Source organism: Chiloscyllium punctatum, chromosome 48 (genome assembly GCF_047496795.1).
Source record: "Chiloscyllium punctatum isolate Juve2018m chromosome 48, sChiPun1.3, whole genome shotgun sequence".
Lineage (NCBI taxonomy): Eukaryota > Metazoa > Chordata > Chondrichthyes > Orectolobiformes > Hemiscylliidae > Chiloscyllium > Chiloscyllium punctatum.
Genome location: NC_092786.1, coordinates 15574382 through 15591321, shown reverse-complemented (window position 1 = coordinate 15591321; position 16940 = coordinate 15574382). Strand labels below are relative to the sequence as shown.

Here is a 16940-nt window from a genome sequence, read left to right as displayed (position 1 = left end):
TATATCAGACAGGCAGAGATTGGTGTCAGTGTGTGTGGGGCTGGATTATATCAGACAGGAAGAGATTGGTGTCTCTGACTCTGGGGTTGGTTTATATCAGACAAGGGGAGATTGCGGTCAGTGACTGTGGGTCTGGTTTATATCGGACAGGGATAATTGGTGTCAGTGATTGTGGAGGTGGTTTATATCAGACGGGGGAGATTGTTGTCAGTGACTGTGGGTCTGGTTTATATCAGACAGGGGGAGATTGGTGTCAGTGACTGTGGGTCTGGTTTGTATCAAACAGGGCAGATTGGTGTCAGTGACTGTGGGTCTGGTTTATATCTGTCAGGAGGAGATTGTTATCAGTGACTGTGGGGCTTGTTTATATCAGTCCGGGAGATATTGGTGTCATGCAGTGTGGGTCTGGTTTATATCAGACAGGTGGAGATTGGTGTCAGGGACTATGGGGCTGGATTATATCAGACAGGGGAGATTGGTGTCAGGGTTTGTGGGTCTGCTTTATATCAGACAGGATGAGATTGGTGTCAGTGACTGTGGGGCTGGTTACATCAGACAGGGGGAGATTGGTGTCAGTGACTGTGGGGCTGATTTATATCAGACAGGGGGAGATTGGCATCAGTGACTGTGGAGTTAGTTTATATCAACGCTACCTGTGCTTTTCCAGTAGCACTATAATCTAGACTCTGGTTTCCAGCATCTGCAGTCCTTGTTTTTACCTAGTTGGTTTATATCAGACCAGCAGATATTGGTGTCATTGCGTGTGGGGCTGGATTATATCAGACAGGAAGTGATTGGTGTCACTGACTCTGGGGTTGGTTTATATCAGACAGGGGATAATTGGTGTCAGTGATAGTGGAGGTGCTTTATCTCTGAAAAGGGGAGATTGGTGTCAGTGACTGTGGGTCTGGTTTAATCCGGCAGGGGGAGACTGGTGTCAGCGACTGGGGGCCTTGTTGATATCAGACAGGGTGAGATTGGTTTCAGTGACTGTGGGGCTGGTTTATATCAGACAGGGGGAGATTGGTGTCAGTGACTGTGGGGCTTCTTTATATCAGACAGGGGGAGATTGGTGTCAGGGACTGTGGGCCTGGTTTATATCAGACTGGGGGAGATTGGTGTCAGTGACTGTGGGTCTGGTTTATATCAGACAGGGGGAGATTGGTATCAGTGACTGTGGGGCTGGTTTATATCAGACAGGGGGAGATTGGTGTCAGTGATTGTGGGGCTGGTTTGTATCAGACAGGGGGAGATTGGTGTCAGAGACTGTGGGCCTGGTTTATATCAGACAGGGGGAGATTGGTGTCAGTAACTGTGGAGCTGGTTTATATCAGACAGGGGGAGATTGGTATCAGCGACTGTGGGGCTGGTTTATATCAGACAGGGGGAGATTGGTGTCAGTGATTGTGGGGCTGGTTTGTATCAGACAGGGGGAGATTGGTGTCAGAGACTGTGGGCCTGGTTTATATCAGACAGGACGAGATTGGCGTCAGTGACTGTGGGGCTGGTTTATATCAGACAGGGGGAGATTGGTGTCAGTGACTGTGGGGCTGGTTTATATCAGGCAGGGGGAGATTTGTGTCAGGGACTGTGGGCCTGGTTTATATCAGACAGGGGGAGATTGCTGTCAGTGACTGTGGAGGTTGTTTATATCAACGCTACCTGGGCTTTTCCAGCAGCACGATAATCTCGACTCTGGTTTCCAGCATCTGCAGTCCTTGTTTTTACCTAGTTGGTTTATATCAGACAGTGGGAGATTGGTGTCAGTGTGTGTGGGACTGGATTATATCAGACAGGAAGAGATTGGTGTCACTGACTCTGGGGTTGGTTTATATCAGACAAGGGGATATTGCGGTCACCAATCTCCCCCTGTCTGATATAAACCAGTCCCACAGTCCCTGACGCCAATCTCCCCCTGTCTGATTTAATCCAGCCCCACAGTCCCTGACACCAATAGCCTCACGTCTGACATAAACTTTGATTTCCATATTTCCTGGAAGGAAAGTAGGGCCATGTGTGGAATGTTCAAGTCAGTAAGAATCGTCAGCAAGGATTCAGTAAGAATTGTCAGCAAGCATTCAGTAAGATTTGTCAGCAAGGATTCAATAAGAATTGTCAGGAAGGATCCATCAACTCTTTCTTATTGGCGATTTTAATGCCAGGGAACCTTTCAGATATCAAATTTCAGTTCTTATCACAGGGATCAAGTTCCATTTGAAGCAGAAATTCAATATTAGTTGCACACTAATTGCTTGTGAAATTTTTCTGAAATTGTCAGAATAATCACAGAGAGCTGGCTTTAAAGCATCACTGTACCCCTAAGAACGCTGTCATCTACAATGACAAGAATCTTCAACTCTATTCTCGTGATAAGGAAGTAACTTCAGCAGAAACAAACCCTAACTGTCAGGACATATCTGATTCAATGCTGGATGTCACAAGCAACAGGAGTAATGGAATATTCCAACCTCTGCAGTCACATGTGGACTTGCTGGTGTGTGAGCTAACTAAATCCACTTGCACTGGTTGAACAGGTCACTCCCAGGTGTGAATCTGCTGATGTGGCAGAAGTTGGATAAAGTTGTGAATCCTTTCTCTCACACAGGGCAGGCGAATGGCCTTGACACAGTGTGAACTCACTGATGGGTCAGAAGGTTAGATGTATTCAGGAACCCTTTCTCCCACACGGCAGATGAATATTCTTTCCGTAGTTTGAACATGCTGATGGATCAGTAGCTGTGACAGTTAAGTAAATCCCTCTCTCGAATGGAGCAGGGGAATGAATAGCTTCCCCCCAGTATGAACCTGATCTACCAGTCACTCTGAGTGAATCCTTCCTCACAGAGACAACAGGTGAATGGTTTCTCACTTGTGTGAAATAGCTGGTGTGCCAGCAGAACTGTTGACTGAGTGAATCTATTCCCAAACTGAGTGCAGGAGAATGGCTTCTCTCCAGAGTGACTGTGCAGATGAATTTCCAACAGGAATGAGTATTTGAATGACTTTCCACAATCCTCATGTTTACATGGTTTCCCTGTGGTACTGGTGTTGTTGCTTGTCTCCAGGTTGGGTGATCAGTTCAAGCCTTGCCCACACACAAGCATAGCCCCAGGGTAGTGGGAAATGGGAACTTACTGTCTGTAAGGGTGACAGAAGGAGAAACTCTCCAAATATTGAAGATGCTGTTATGAAGTTGAAGGTGTATACTGTACCTTTAAGGGAGAGTGAAGGCTGTTTTAGCAGTGAGAGCAACTGCTGTGTGACTGACTAGCAGTCTCAGAGTGTACTGGAAAATTGAAAATATGCAACATTTGGTTGTAAATTCGATACCTCAGTATTTTGACCACAATTTGAATTCAGCCAATCTGTTTAAATTATGACCCAGTATACTAAAACCCAAAGAGAGAGAGAGAGAGAGAGAGAGAGAGAGAGAGAGAGAGAGACTGCCATCCAAAACACTCTCGATCAACGGTACTTTTTTTACCCTTGCAGCAGAAGTCCAAAGACGACCCAGGGAGATCTACAAACAGGTCTCCTCTCTTCCTCCTTCTCTTTAGAGAGAAAAGTCTGAGCTTCGTCAATCTCTTTTCATAAGGCAAGCCCTTCAGTCCAGGCAGCATCCCAGTAAACCTTCTTTCCACTCTCCCCAAAGCCTCTGTATCTTTCCTACAGTAGGGCTGGACACAATATTCCAAGCGTGGTCTCACCAGGGACTTGTAGAGTTGTATCAAAACCTCGCGGCTCTTAAACGTGATCCCCCTGTTAATGAAAGCCAAAACACCATATGCTTTCTTAATAACCCTATCCACTTGGGTGGAAAATCTGTGGGAACTATGTACTTGAACACCAAGATCCCTCTGTTCCTCCACATTGCCAACAATTCTGTCTTTAATCCTATATTCAGCATTCGAGTTCGACCTTTCAAATTGCATCATTTCGCATTTATCCATTTTGAATTCCATCTGCCATTTCACAGCCCAGCTCTGCACCCTGCCTATGTTGCACTGCAGCCTGCAATAGCTCTCGATACCATCAACGGTACCTCCAACCTTTGTGTCATCTGCAAATTTACTAACCCACCCCTCATCCAAGTCATTTATAAAAACTACAAAGAGCAGAGACCCAAGAACAGAGCCCTGTGGGACACTACTTAAGACTGATCTCCAGGCAGAACTTTCCATCTCGCCTTCTGTCAGCTAACCAATTCTGATTCCAAATAGCCAAATCTCCCTGTAACCCATACCTCCTGACTTTATGGATGAGACCACCTTATCAAATGCCTTGCTGAAGTCCTCATACACCACATCCTCTTCATCGATCTGTCCTGTCACCTCCTCAAAGAACTCAATAACATTTATGAGGTATGACCTTCCCCTCACAAAGCCATGCTGACTGCCTTTAATCTCGCTATGCTTTTCCAAATAGTCATAAATCCTATCCCTCAGAATGCTTTCCAAAACCTTGCTGACCACAAACATAAGACTGACTGGTCTGTAATTGCCAGTGATTTCCCTATTACCCTTCTTGAAAAGGGGAACAACATTGGCCTCCTAGCAATCCTTCTATATGACTCCCGTGGAGAGTGAGGATGCAAAAATCTTCACCAGCGGCTTAGCAACCTCCTTTCTTGCTTCCCGGAGTAGCCTAGGATAAATCTGGTCTGGTCCCGGGGACTTATTAATCTTAATGTTTGCCAAAATTTCCAGCACATCAACCTCATCAATCTTGATCGGTTCCAGCCTGTATCCCAGCTCCTCAAAGTTCTCATTCACAACAAGGTTCCTTTCCTTAGTGAAAACCAAAGCAAAAAAACTCATTTCGGGCTTCCCCTATCTGCTCAGATTCCAAGCACAAGTTCCCTACGCTATCCCTGATTGGCCCTACCTTCTCCCTGATCATTCTCTATTCCTCATGTAGGAGTAAACTGCCTTTGGATTCTCCCTAATCCTTCTTGCCAAGCCTTTTTCGTGCCCCCTCCTGGCTCTCCTCAGTCCATTTACTGAGCTCCTTTCTAACTCGCCTGTGATAATCTAAAGCTGTGCTATATCCTTGCTTCCTCCATCTGACTGAAGCTGCCCTCGACCTTTTGCCGAGACGTTCCTCTGTTCTCGTCATCCAAGGTTCCTTAATCTTACCCCTTCTTACCTGTCTCACAGGAACAACTTCGTGCATCACTTGCAACAACTGCTCCTTAAATAGTCTCCACATGTCTGCTGTGCCCTATCTGTGGAACAATTGCTCTCAGTTTGTACTTCCCAACTCCTGTCTGATCGCATCATAATTTCATTTTCCCCAATTAAAATGTTCATTTAAATGTTCATTTTTGTTTAATGTTTCATATTCACTTTTAGGGCTAAAGAATAAAATTGATAGTTTTCTTTAAATAGTGGAATTTGGGAGTCCTCTGTCACTCATACTTTAACATATTCCGAGGCAAGGTGAGTTTTTCTGTTTGTTTGGTTTAAATTGCAGAAGGGCTCAAGGATCTTATTCTGTTCTGTAGATCTCTGTAACTCTATGCTGTCCAGGTCCTGTCTGCTGCGAATGGTGCAAAGCTTTTTCTAGGCTGAGCATCTGGTTGTAACACTTCTGCTTTCAAGTTCAAAGACCGATAGCATTCAGTTCCTGATTAATTGTGTTGTATCAGATTTTGACTGTTTTTGGTTTGGTTTGAGTTTCCTTTCTCTAGCTCTCTCCTGATGCCCTGTAAAAGAAGTTTATAAAAGTGATCACTGTCAATATAGGAGAGAAGTTCAGACCATTCCAATATTGGTGAATTATTTGTCCCGGTCCTGTTCCCCCACACCCAGAGCTGTGAATGCGTATCACCCCCCTTCCCCAGAGCTGTGAATGCCTGTCCCCCCACCCCCCGAGTTGTGAATGCCTGTCCCCCCTCCCCCAGAGCTGTGAATGCCTGTCCCCCCCCCAGATCTGTGAATGCCTGCCCCCTCCCCTCCCCCAGAGCTGTGAATGCCTGTCCCCCATCCCCCTGATCTGTGAATGCCTGTTCCCCCCCAGAGCTGTGAATGCCTGTCCGCGCCCCTCCCACAGAGCTGTAAATGCCTGTCACCACCCCCATCCCAGAGCTGTGAATGCCTGTGTCCCCCCCAGAGCTGTGAATGCCTGTCCCCCCCTCCCCCAGAGCTGTGAATGCCTGTGCCCCCTCACTCCCAGATCTGTGAATGTCTGTCCGCCCCCCCCCCAGAGCTGTGAATGACTGTCCGCCCCCCCAGATTTGTGAATGCCTGTCCCCCCCCAGATCTGTGAATGCCTGTCCCCACCTCCCCCAGAGCTGTGAATGCCTGACCCCCACCCCCTCCCCCAGATCTGTAAATGCCTGTCCCCACCCCCTCCCCCAGATCTGTGAATGTCTGTCTCCCATCCCCTCCCCCAGATCTGTGAATGCCTGCCCCCCCTCCCCCAGAGCTGTGAATGCCTGTCCCCACCACCTCCCCTTCTCTCAAATCTGTGAATGCCTGTCCCCCACCACCTCCCCCAGATCTGTGAATGCCTGCCCCCCACCCCTCCCCCAGATCTGTGAATGCCTGTTCCCCCCTTCCCCAGAGCTGTGAATGACTGCCTCCCCCAGATCTGTGAATGCCTGTCGCTCCCTCCCCTCCCCCAGATCTGTGAATGCCTGTCCCCCCTCCCCCAGATCTGTGAATGCCTGTCCCCCCCCCAGATCTGTGAATGCCTGTCCCCCCCAGATCTGTGAATGCCTGTCCCCCCCTCCCCCAGATCTGTGAATGCCTGTCCCCCCTCCCCTCCCCCAGATCTGTGAATGCCTGTCCCCCCAACAGATCTGTGTATGCCTTTCCCCCCTCCCCTCCCCCAGATCTGTGAATGCCTGTCCCCCCTCCCCCAGATCTATGAATACCTGTTCCCCCCGAGATCTGTGAATGCCTGTCCCCCCCCCAGATCTGTGAATCCCTGTCCACCCCCAGATCTGTGAATGCCTGTCCCCCCCTCCCCCAGATCTGTGAATGCTTGTCCCCCCCCTCTCCCAGATATGTGAATGCCTGTCCCCCCATCCCCCAGATCTGTGAATGCCTGTCCCCCCTCACCAGGATCTGTGAATGCCTGTCCCCCCCCAGATCTGTGAATGCCTCCCCCCCACCTCCCCCAGATCTGTGAATGCCTGTCCCCCCTCATCAAGATCTGTGAATGCCTGTCCCCCCCCAGATCTGTGAATGCCTCCCCCCCCACCTCCCCCAGATCTGTGAATGCCTGTCCCCCCTCCTCCAGATCTGTGAATGCCTGTTCCCCCCAGCGCCCAGGCTCTCCCTCCTCCCTGGGTCAGTCCCACAGGCCCCTCCCCATCTCCATTGTCTCCGTCACTTGTTCCACAGGCCCCGCCCACCCCCTTTGCGTCACCAGTATAACCGCGCATGCGCCTCGCCCCAAACAAAATGGTGGCCACGGCCCAGGTCCCGAAATTAAACTCAGGGCTGAAATCGCGGGACCCGCTCATTCTTATTCGGTTCGCGGGACCTTTACTGGATATTACCAAGACGGATCGCACCACCTGTCCCACCACTGGCTCGATTATTCCTCCGGGACCACCCTCTCCCCGCCATAACCTGGATACTGAAAAAGGGGCCTTCAGTCAACGTACTCAATCCAGCGCCTGTGCACCGGTGTCTTTTGGGGGGCGGGGCCGGGGGGAGGTTGGGGGGTAGATATCGCGCGCCCTCTTCAGGAATATCCTAGAACTTCATCCTGCAGCCAGGTCTCAGGGATGACCGTTCAGTCAGATTGTGGTCTTCTCACTCACTTTTCTTCTCTTTAATTAGCTTCATAGATTATGTGAAGGGGACACTCTGTGGTCAGGAAACAGAACCAGGTATCATATTAGAATTGGAAAGATTGATTTTTATATTATGATTGTAATATTGTTCAATTCTGAACTTGGAAGGAGAAAACACCAAGTGAGGAGAAACTGTGCACCTGTCCTGTGTGTGGATGAAATCATCTGAACTGTCAAGATATAATCACAGTCAAGCTGGGGAGAAAGTATGGCAATATGAGGACAGTGAAGGAGAATTCAAATCCCCACCTCAACTGAAAATTCAGCAATGCACTCACACTGAGGAAAGGCCATTCATCTACTCCAAGTGTGGGAAGGGATTCACTCAGTCTTCTCAACTGCAGGCAGACTATAGAGTTCACCCAGATAAAAGACCTTTTTAAATCACAAGACTTTGGAAAATGCCATAGAAATTCTGGGCAACTGATGTGCCATTGACGTATTCGAACAGAGGAGAGACCATTCAGGAGTTCTCACTGCGGCATTAAGTTCAGACAATTATTTCAACTCAATACACAACAGCGAGATCACACTGGGTAGAGGATGAGAACCTGCTCTGACTGTGGCAAGGCGTTCATTCAGTCATCCAGCTGCAGATATATCGGCAAACTCAGACTGTTCCCCTGAGCCGAATGAGAAGGCATTCTGTACCATGTCCTATGTGCAAAAACACCGGTGAGTTCACACAAGAGTGAGACCATTTCATTGCGCCGTGTTTAGGGAGGGATTTACTCACTCTTCTGCCCCACTGGGAAGCCAGTGAATTCACACTGAGACTAGGCCTTTTAAATGTCCAGACTGTGGGAAGTGCTTTAAAGGTTCCAGGAAACTGATGTTCCATCAACATGTTCACAATGATGAGAAAACTTTCTGGGGCTCTCACTGCAGGACCAGGTTCAGTCAATCATTTGACATCAAACATCAGTGAGTTCACACCAGGGAAAGGCCATTCACCTGCTCTGTATGTAAGAAGGGTTTGCTCGCTCATTCAACCTGCTGAGACACCGACGTGTTCAGAAGGAACTGCAGCAATCAGATTGTGCTGTTAACCACATCCAGGCCCAAGCCATGTTCACTGAGTCTGTTTATGCTCAGGTTAATTAACCTGTGTGAGACAGGTTTAATATTTTGGATAAAAGTCAAATAAATGAGTTTTGCATTAGCTATATTGAGCCATTTTAGCATCTCTGACACAAGTTAGTTTATTTTTGAAGGGATCACCCCCACTATGGCATTTCACCATTGGCCCTACTGAAGGTTGAAGGTTCATGGATTAAGAACTCCAGAAATGGACAGGAGGACAGTCAAGTTTCAGTATCTTAAGGAATAGCTGGTGAGAAACAAGAGAAAACCTGACTGAAGTCTGGGCTTTCCTTGTCAGTGTAAGTCTGGGGTGAATGATGCCTAACTCCATGATCTGTCTGACATTCAACCAGTTTCTACGAGAATAGGGACAAATATTCTTCACAACTGAAGGCAATAAATATAGCCATTCGAGAAGTGGAAAGGACTTTAAAAAAGAAGATAGTGAATTATTGTTATAGAACTGAACAAAACCAAAATGTTGCTAAAAGAAAAACAAAAGTGAACATTTATGCCCTACACTGGTCAGGATTTGAAGACAATTAAGCAAACTGAAACAGGGAGAACCAATTAATGACTGATAAGGATTGACATGGAGATGGAGCAAAAGCTATTAGGAATTGGGTAATCCAAGATGGAGGATGGGAAAAGTTTTGGCTGTAAGAACTCCTCGCTTTTGGAGTATTTTACGTGTTGGAAGTGAGTTCCTCAAATTCCACAAGCAGTAATTACTGTTTTTAAGCTGTTGCATTGTTTTGGAAGTTTGGGAGAAAAGATCAAAACAATGGCTGTTTAAAAAGGAGGAAGTGAACAAAGGTCGTGACCACATGGTCAGGGAGAGAAACAGAGAGGGAGAGAGAGAGAGAGACAGAGACAGAGACAGAGAGAAAGAAAGAAACTTACACTGCTCACTGACACAGCAGTGAATCTGCACAGTTACTGCCTTTGTTGTTTGAGTTCAAGTGTTTCCGGATATTGGAGTGTGTTGAAGAAAAATTGACAAACAGCGAAATTCATAGCTGACATTTGAGGAACCTATGTTGGAGAGCACACAGCACAGGAGCAGATAAGTGCATGGTTTTTAAGTGTAATATTGCTGTCATTTTTAATGGTGAGTGTTTTTTTTGAGATCTGTCCTTTGATTATAATTTAAAAATATGAAACATAGATACTAAGTTAGACTGGATTACTTTTTTATTAGTGCATTAAGACTATGCTATTTTCTGTAGGTTGTTAAGGTACAAAGATGGCCTTGATTAGAGTGATGTGCTCTTCCTGTCAGCTGTTGGAGATTAGGGAGAGTTTCCTTACTACTGATGATTATGTCAGCAGTAAGTGTGTTTGGTTCTGAATCCTATCAGATCGCATCGATCAGTTGGAGCGGCACTTTGAGGCAAGGAGGAATTTACAGGAACTAGGGGCATCTGACGGATGGTAGTTTTAAGAAAGGGAGAAAAACCAGGAAAAGTAGGAGAGGGAGGCAGGTAGTGCAGGAGTCTCCTGTGGTTAACACCATCTCAAACAAGTATGTTGTTTTAGAAAATGTAGGGGGTGATTGCCTTTCAGGAGAACGCAGCATGAACAGCCAAGTTTCTGGGACCGAGACAGGCTGTAATGTAACAAGGGGTATGTCAGGTACCAAGCGATCGATTGTGAGAGGGGACTCTCTAGTCAGAGGCACAGACAGATGTTTCTGCGATCGACAGTGAGAAATCAGAATGGTGTGTTGCCTCCCTGTTTCCAGGATCAAGGCAGAATATTCTCAAAGGGCAGTGGGATCAGCAGCAGGTCACTGTGCACACTGGAACGAATGACACAGGAAGGAAAATGGATGAAATGCTGAAGAGATGAGATAGAAAGTTAGGCAGGAGTTTTAAAAGGAGGTCCTCGAGAGTAGTAATATCTGGATTACTCCCGATGCTGTGATCTAGTGAGGCTAGGAATAGGAGGATCAAGCAGATGAACGTTTGGGAAAAAGTGAAGACTGCAGATGTTGGAGATCAGAGTCGAGAACGTGGTGCTGGAAAAGCACAACAGGTCAGGCAGCAATTGAGCAGCAGGAGAATCGACATTTTAGGAAAAGGCCCTTCATCAGGAATGAGGCTGTGAGCCAAGGGGGTGGAGAGATAACTGGGAGGAGGGTGGGCCTGGGGAAAGGTAGATGAGAGTGCATTAGATGGATGGAGTTGGGGGTAAAGGTGAAAGGTCGGGGGGAGGGTGGAGTGGATAGGTGGGAAGGAAGATTGATAGATAGGACAGGTCATGATGGTGGTGCTGATTTGGAAGGTTGGGGCTGGGATTGGGGAGATGGTGAGGGGGAGGAGAAATGAGGAAACTGGTGAAAGCCACATTGATAGTGTGTGGTTGCAATGTCCCAAGGTAGAATATGAGGCATTCTTTCTCCACAAGACGAGTGGTTAGGGTTTAGTGATAGAGGAGGACCAGTAACTGCATGTCCTCAGCGGAGTGGGAGGGGGGGGGGGCGTTGAGAGGTTTTCAGCTACAGTGTGGGATTGGTTGGTGCGGGTGTCCTGGAGATGTTCTCTGAAGTACTCAGCAAGTAGGCGACCTGTATCCCCAATGTAAAGGAGACTGCATCGGGAGCAACGGATACAGTAAATGACGTGTGTGGAAGTGCAGCGAAAGCTCTGTTGGACGTGAAAGGCTGCTTTGGGGCATTTGGGAAGTGAGAAGGAATTCGGGGCACAGGGTTTGCAATTCCTGTGGTGACAGAGGAAGGTGCCAGGAGGGGAGGGTGGGTTGGTGGGGTGTGGGGTGTGGACTTGACAATGGAGTGGCGGAGGGAATGGTCTTTACAAAACGCAAATAAGTGTGTGGAGGGAAATATATCTGTGGTGCTGGGGTCCATTTGTAGGTGGCGGAGGATGATGAAATGTATCCGGAGGTTGGTGGGGTGGAACGTGAAGATCAGGGGGATTCTGTCCTTGTTTAGCTGTGGGAGCCAGTGAGTTTGTCGAAGATGTCAGTATTGAGTCGGACACTGTTGATGGAAATGGAGCGTTCCAGGAAGGAGAGGGAAGGTGGTGTCCGAGATTAATGTGTAGCCGAGGAGCTTGTGTGTGGGAGAAAGATTCACATTTTAGATCATTGGAAGCTCTTCTAGGGCTGAAGTGACACATACAAGAGAGATGAATTACACCTGAATTCGAAAGGGACTAATATACTGGCAGGGAGATTGCTGCAACTGCTTGGGAGGAATTAAATTAATAAGGTGGGCAAAGGGATGGGACCCAGGGCGATAGTGAGGAAAGAGATCAATCTGACACTGCTACAGTTGGGAAAAGGAGTAAGTCAAACAGTCAGGGCAGGCAGGAACAAAGCAGAGAACAACGTAGGACTGATAAATCAAACTGCATTTTCATCAATGCAAGAGACCTAGTAGGGAAGGCAGATGAACTCAGGGCATGGTTAGGAACATGGGTCTGGGATATCAGAGCAATTGCAGAAAAGTCGCTCAAGGAAGCGCAGGACTGGCAGCTTCATGTTCCAAGATACAAATGCTACAGGAAGGATAGAAAGGGAGGCAGGTGAGGAGGAGGAATGTCATTTTTGATAAGGGATAACATTATGATTGTAATTAGGGAGGATATTCCTGGGAATACATCCGGGAATTCATTTGGGTGGAAGTGAGAAATAAGAAAGGGACTATTACCTTTTTGGGATTGTACTATAGAGCTCCACATAATCAGCGTGGAATTGAGTAACAAATTTGTAAGGAGATCTCAGTTATCTATAAGAATAATAGTGTGTTATGGTAGGGAATTTTAACATTCAAAATGTAGACTGGAACTGGCATAGTACTAAGGGTTTAGATTAGATTAGATTACTTACACAGGAATACAGGAATACAGGACATTCGGCCCAACCAGTCCACACCGATCCTCCGAAGACCAACCCACCCAGACCCATTCCCTTACATTTACCCCTTCACATAACACTACAGGCAACTTCGCGTTGCCAATTCACCTAACCTGCATATCTTTGGACTGTGGGTGGAAACCGGAGCACCCAAGGATGGAATTTGTTAAGTGTGTACAAGAAGGTTTTCTGATTCAGTATGTGGATGTACCTACGAGAGAAGGTGCAAAGCTTGACCTTCCCTTGGGAAATAAGGCAGAGCAGGTGTCAGTGGGGGAGCACTTTGGTGCCAGTGACCATAATTCGATTAGTTTTAAAATAGTATCAGCAAAGGATAGACAGGATCTAACTGTTAAAGTTCTAAATTGGATAAAGGACAATTTTGGCAGTATGAGGGAAGAACTTTGAAAATGTGATTATATGCCGATTTTTGCAGGTAAAGAGATGGTTGGAAAATGAGTAGCCTTCAAAAATGAGATAATGAGACAGTATGTTCCTATTGGGTTGAAAGGCAAGGCTGGTAGTTGTGGGGAATGCTGGATGACTCGAGAAATTGAAGGTACGCTCAAGAAAGAGAAGGAAGCATACGTCAGGTATAGACAGTAGAGATTGAGTGAATTCTTCAAGTATAAGGGTAGTAGGAGTATACTTAAGAGGGAAATCAGGAGGGCAAAAAGAGGGCATGAGATACATTTGGCAAACGGGGTTAAGGAGAATCCAAAATAATTCTACAAAAAAAGCATTAAGGACAAAAGGGTAACTAGGGAGAGGATAGGGCACTTCAAAGATCAGCAAAGCAGCCTATGTATCAAACTGCAAGAGATGGGAGGGGGATATTAAAGGAGTATTTGCGTCAGAGTTTACTGTGGAGAAGGGCATGGAAGAAATAGAATGTGGGGAAATAAACAGTGACATCTTGAAAAATGTCCACATTACAGAGGAGAAGGTGCTGGATGTCTTAAAACACATAAATGTGGGTAAATCCCCAGGACCTGATCAGGTGTACGCTTGAACTCTGTGGGAAGCTAGAAGTGATTGCTGGACCCATTGCTGAGATATTTTTATCATCGATAGTCGCGATGAGGTCCTGGATGGCAGCAGGTTGGCTAACATGGTGCCACTATTGAGGAAAGGTGGTATGGAAAGCCAGGGAGTTATAGCCCAGTGAGCCTGATATCATTGAGGGCGGGGGGTGGGGGGTGCGTTGCAGTTGAAAGGAATCCTGAGGGACAGAATGTATTTGGAAAGGCAAAGACTGTTTAGGGATCGTCAACATGGCTTTGTGCATGGGAAATTATGTCTCTAAAACTTGATTGAGTTTTTTGAATAAGGAGCAAAGAGATTTGATGAGGGCAGAGCAGTAGGCGTGATTTATATGAACCTTAGTAAGGCGTTCGACAAGGTTCCCCATGGGAGACTGGCTAGCAAGTTTAATTCGCATGGAATACAGGGAGAACTAGCCACTTCGATACAGAACTGGCTTGAAGGTAGAAGACAGAGGATGGTGGTAGATGTTTGATATTCAGACTGGAGGCCTGTGACCTGTGATGTGCCACAAGGATCAATGCTGGATCCACTGCTTTTCATCACTTACATTTAAGATTTGGATGTGAACATAGAAGGTGTATGTAGTAAGTTTGCAGATGACACCAACATTGTACGCGTAATGGACAGCGAAGAAGCTTACCTCAAAGTATAACGGGATCTTGATCAGATGGGCCAATGGAGCAAAGGTTGGTAGATGGAGTTTAATTTCGATAAATGCAAGGTGCTGCATTTTGGAAAGGCAAATCAGGGCTGGGCTTACACACTTCATAGTAATGTCCTGGGGAGTGTTGTTGATCAAAGAAACCTTGGAGTCCCTAGTTCCGTGGAAGTGGAGTCCCAGGAAGAGAGCATAGTGAAGAAGGCATTGAGTATGCTTCCCTTTGTTGGTCAGAGCATTGAGTATCGGAGTTCGGAGGTCATGTTGCGGCTATACAGGGCAATGGTTAGGCCACTGTTAGAATATTGCGTGCAATTTCCCTCATAAAGGAAGGAAACTGTGAAACTTGAAAGGGTTCAGAAAAGATATACAAGGATGTTGTCAGGGTTGGAGGGTTTGGGCGACAAGGAAAGGCTGAAGAAGCTGCAGCTGTTTTCCCTGGAGTGTCGGTGGCTGAGGGGTGACCTTATAGAGGTTTGTAAAATCATTGAGGCATGGATGGGATAAATAAGGTTTTCTTTGTTTAAAGGCAAATGTGACATTGATGTTCCAGATGTGATGCAACTGGTTAAACCACTCGGCATTAAGCCAAACAGAATTCACATAAACACTACGGTTGAAACACAAACAAAAGAAAGTGGCATTAAACGATTGGAAAACATAACCGACTACTTGATACAGTAACTTACTAATTTCCTGATCCCATGTTGTAACATCTCATAAACACACCCCTTGGAAAAAAAGATAAATTCAAACTCGTATTCTTACAGGCAGGAGGGAACAACATCCAGAGAAATGTCCGAGTGCTCAGTGAGGAATCATTTACTGAAGCTTGCAACCTTCTGATACTCAAAACATCTTGGGAATGCTGCAGCTAGACCAAAACTAGAAGAACCTGAACTGACCACTCCTTTTCCATTATTAAACTTTTTTAAAGAACAAGCTACAAACACTCTGGACTCTTAAGCACCTCTGCCCTTACAATCTCTCTTCAAAAAAACACAGGACAAAAATAACCTTTTTAAGATAACAGTATCCTCACATCACCACACCCCTCACTCCCCCTGCCCCGGTCAGACACACACATGCACGCACCCACACACACACACACACAGTCTTTTGCTATCTCTCTCTCAAGCACACACACAGAGGCATGGTCTCTCTCTCTCTCTCTCCCTGACTCACTCTCTTACACACACACGCTCAGGTGCAGTGTTTTTTTCTCTCTCTCTTACACAGATTCCACATTGTCGAAGCTAATGTCCTAAAAAGAGATGAACAAAAATACGTGACCAGGGATTGAGATATTTTTGCTCAAATATTGATCTTGGTTTGCTGCTAATTAATCTTGTCGACTTTCAATGAGTTGCTTCGTAAAATCTGGGACCGCCAGCAGAAGGTGATGAGCTAGAACATTTGTGGAATTGCTTTCTCAGTAAATGAACATAGATACATTTTGTTGAGATTTTCACAGTAGATGCAATGACAGTGCTTCTCCAGAGGTTGGAAGTGAGGGCTGATAGTAGATCCTTCACCCAACACCTTCACTCATAAAAAGTTAAGGCACACAAAAGATTGACTGATGTTAGTTTAACATCATTTATTGAAAAAAATGGTGGAGTCTTTAAAAAAGGATGTTATAGCAGAAAACTGAGAATGGCTTTACAAAATGGAAATCTTGCCTGATAAAAGTATCAGAATTCTTGGAGAAAATGGAGGAAACAGTTATTGTAATATGTTTTGATTTTCTGAAGGTGTTTGATAGCACCCATGGATAAGATTACTGAATAAGAAAGGAGCCTTGGCTTTGGAGGTACTGTATTAACATGGAGAGAGGATTTTTGAAATCCCAATCAGAAAAGTTTGATTAAGTGTTTTATTTTACAGGATGTCAACCTGTGGACTACCAAATAAGTCTGTTCTGGGGACAAAAAAAAATACAAAGTATTTTGATGACTTAGATGAGGAAAGTGAATATATTGTAGGCAAGTTTGCGAATGACTCAAAAATTGGAGCGGAGACAAGTGGTGAATATGACACAAAAAGAAGTTTGCGGAGGGATACAGATAGGACAAGAGAGTGAACAAGGAGCTTTGCATAATAATGTAATGAAGATGAAATAAATGAGAACAGACATAAACCGTGAAGTTATGCATTTTAACAGGCAAGATAGAGATTGAATTCAAAAATCTACAGGGAGTCTGCATCTCCGAACCACAAAATGTTAGCTTTTAATTTCAACTGTAATAAGGATGGCAAATGTCACGTTAGGGTTTGTTGAAAAACTAATGGAATATGGAGATTAGGAACAGTCAGATAGAGCAGCTAATGTGTAGCTGAGGAGCTGGTGCAGGGGTTAGGATTCCCATTTTTCAATCATTGGGATCTCTTCAGGGATAGAAATGACCTGTATAAGAGGAATCTGAGTTGGAAGGGGACAGATATTCTTGTGGGGAAATTTGCTAG

At 45.9% G+C, this 16940-nt stretch overlaps 1 long non-coding RNA gene across 1 annotated transcript; it reads right to left on the bottom strand.

Moving 5' to 3' along the window:
- Window positions 1-5304: 5304 nt before the first annotated feature.
- On the bottom strand, window positions 5305-7648 carry LOC140468751 (uncharacterized). The gene is made up of 2 exons (XR_011955818.1): window positions 7508-7648; window positions 5305-5704 (listed from the first exon to the last, which is right to left on the bottom strand). It is a non-coding gene; the product is annotated as an uncharacterized lncRNA (long non-coding RNA).
- Window positions 7649-16940: the final 9292 nt, after the last annotated feature.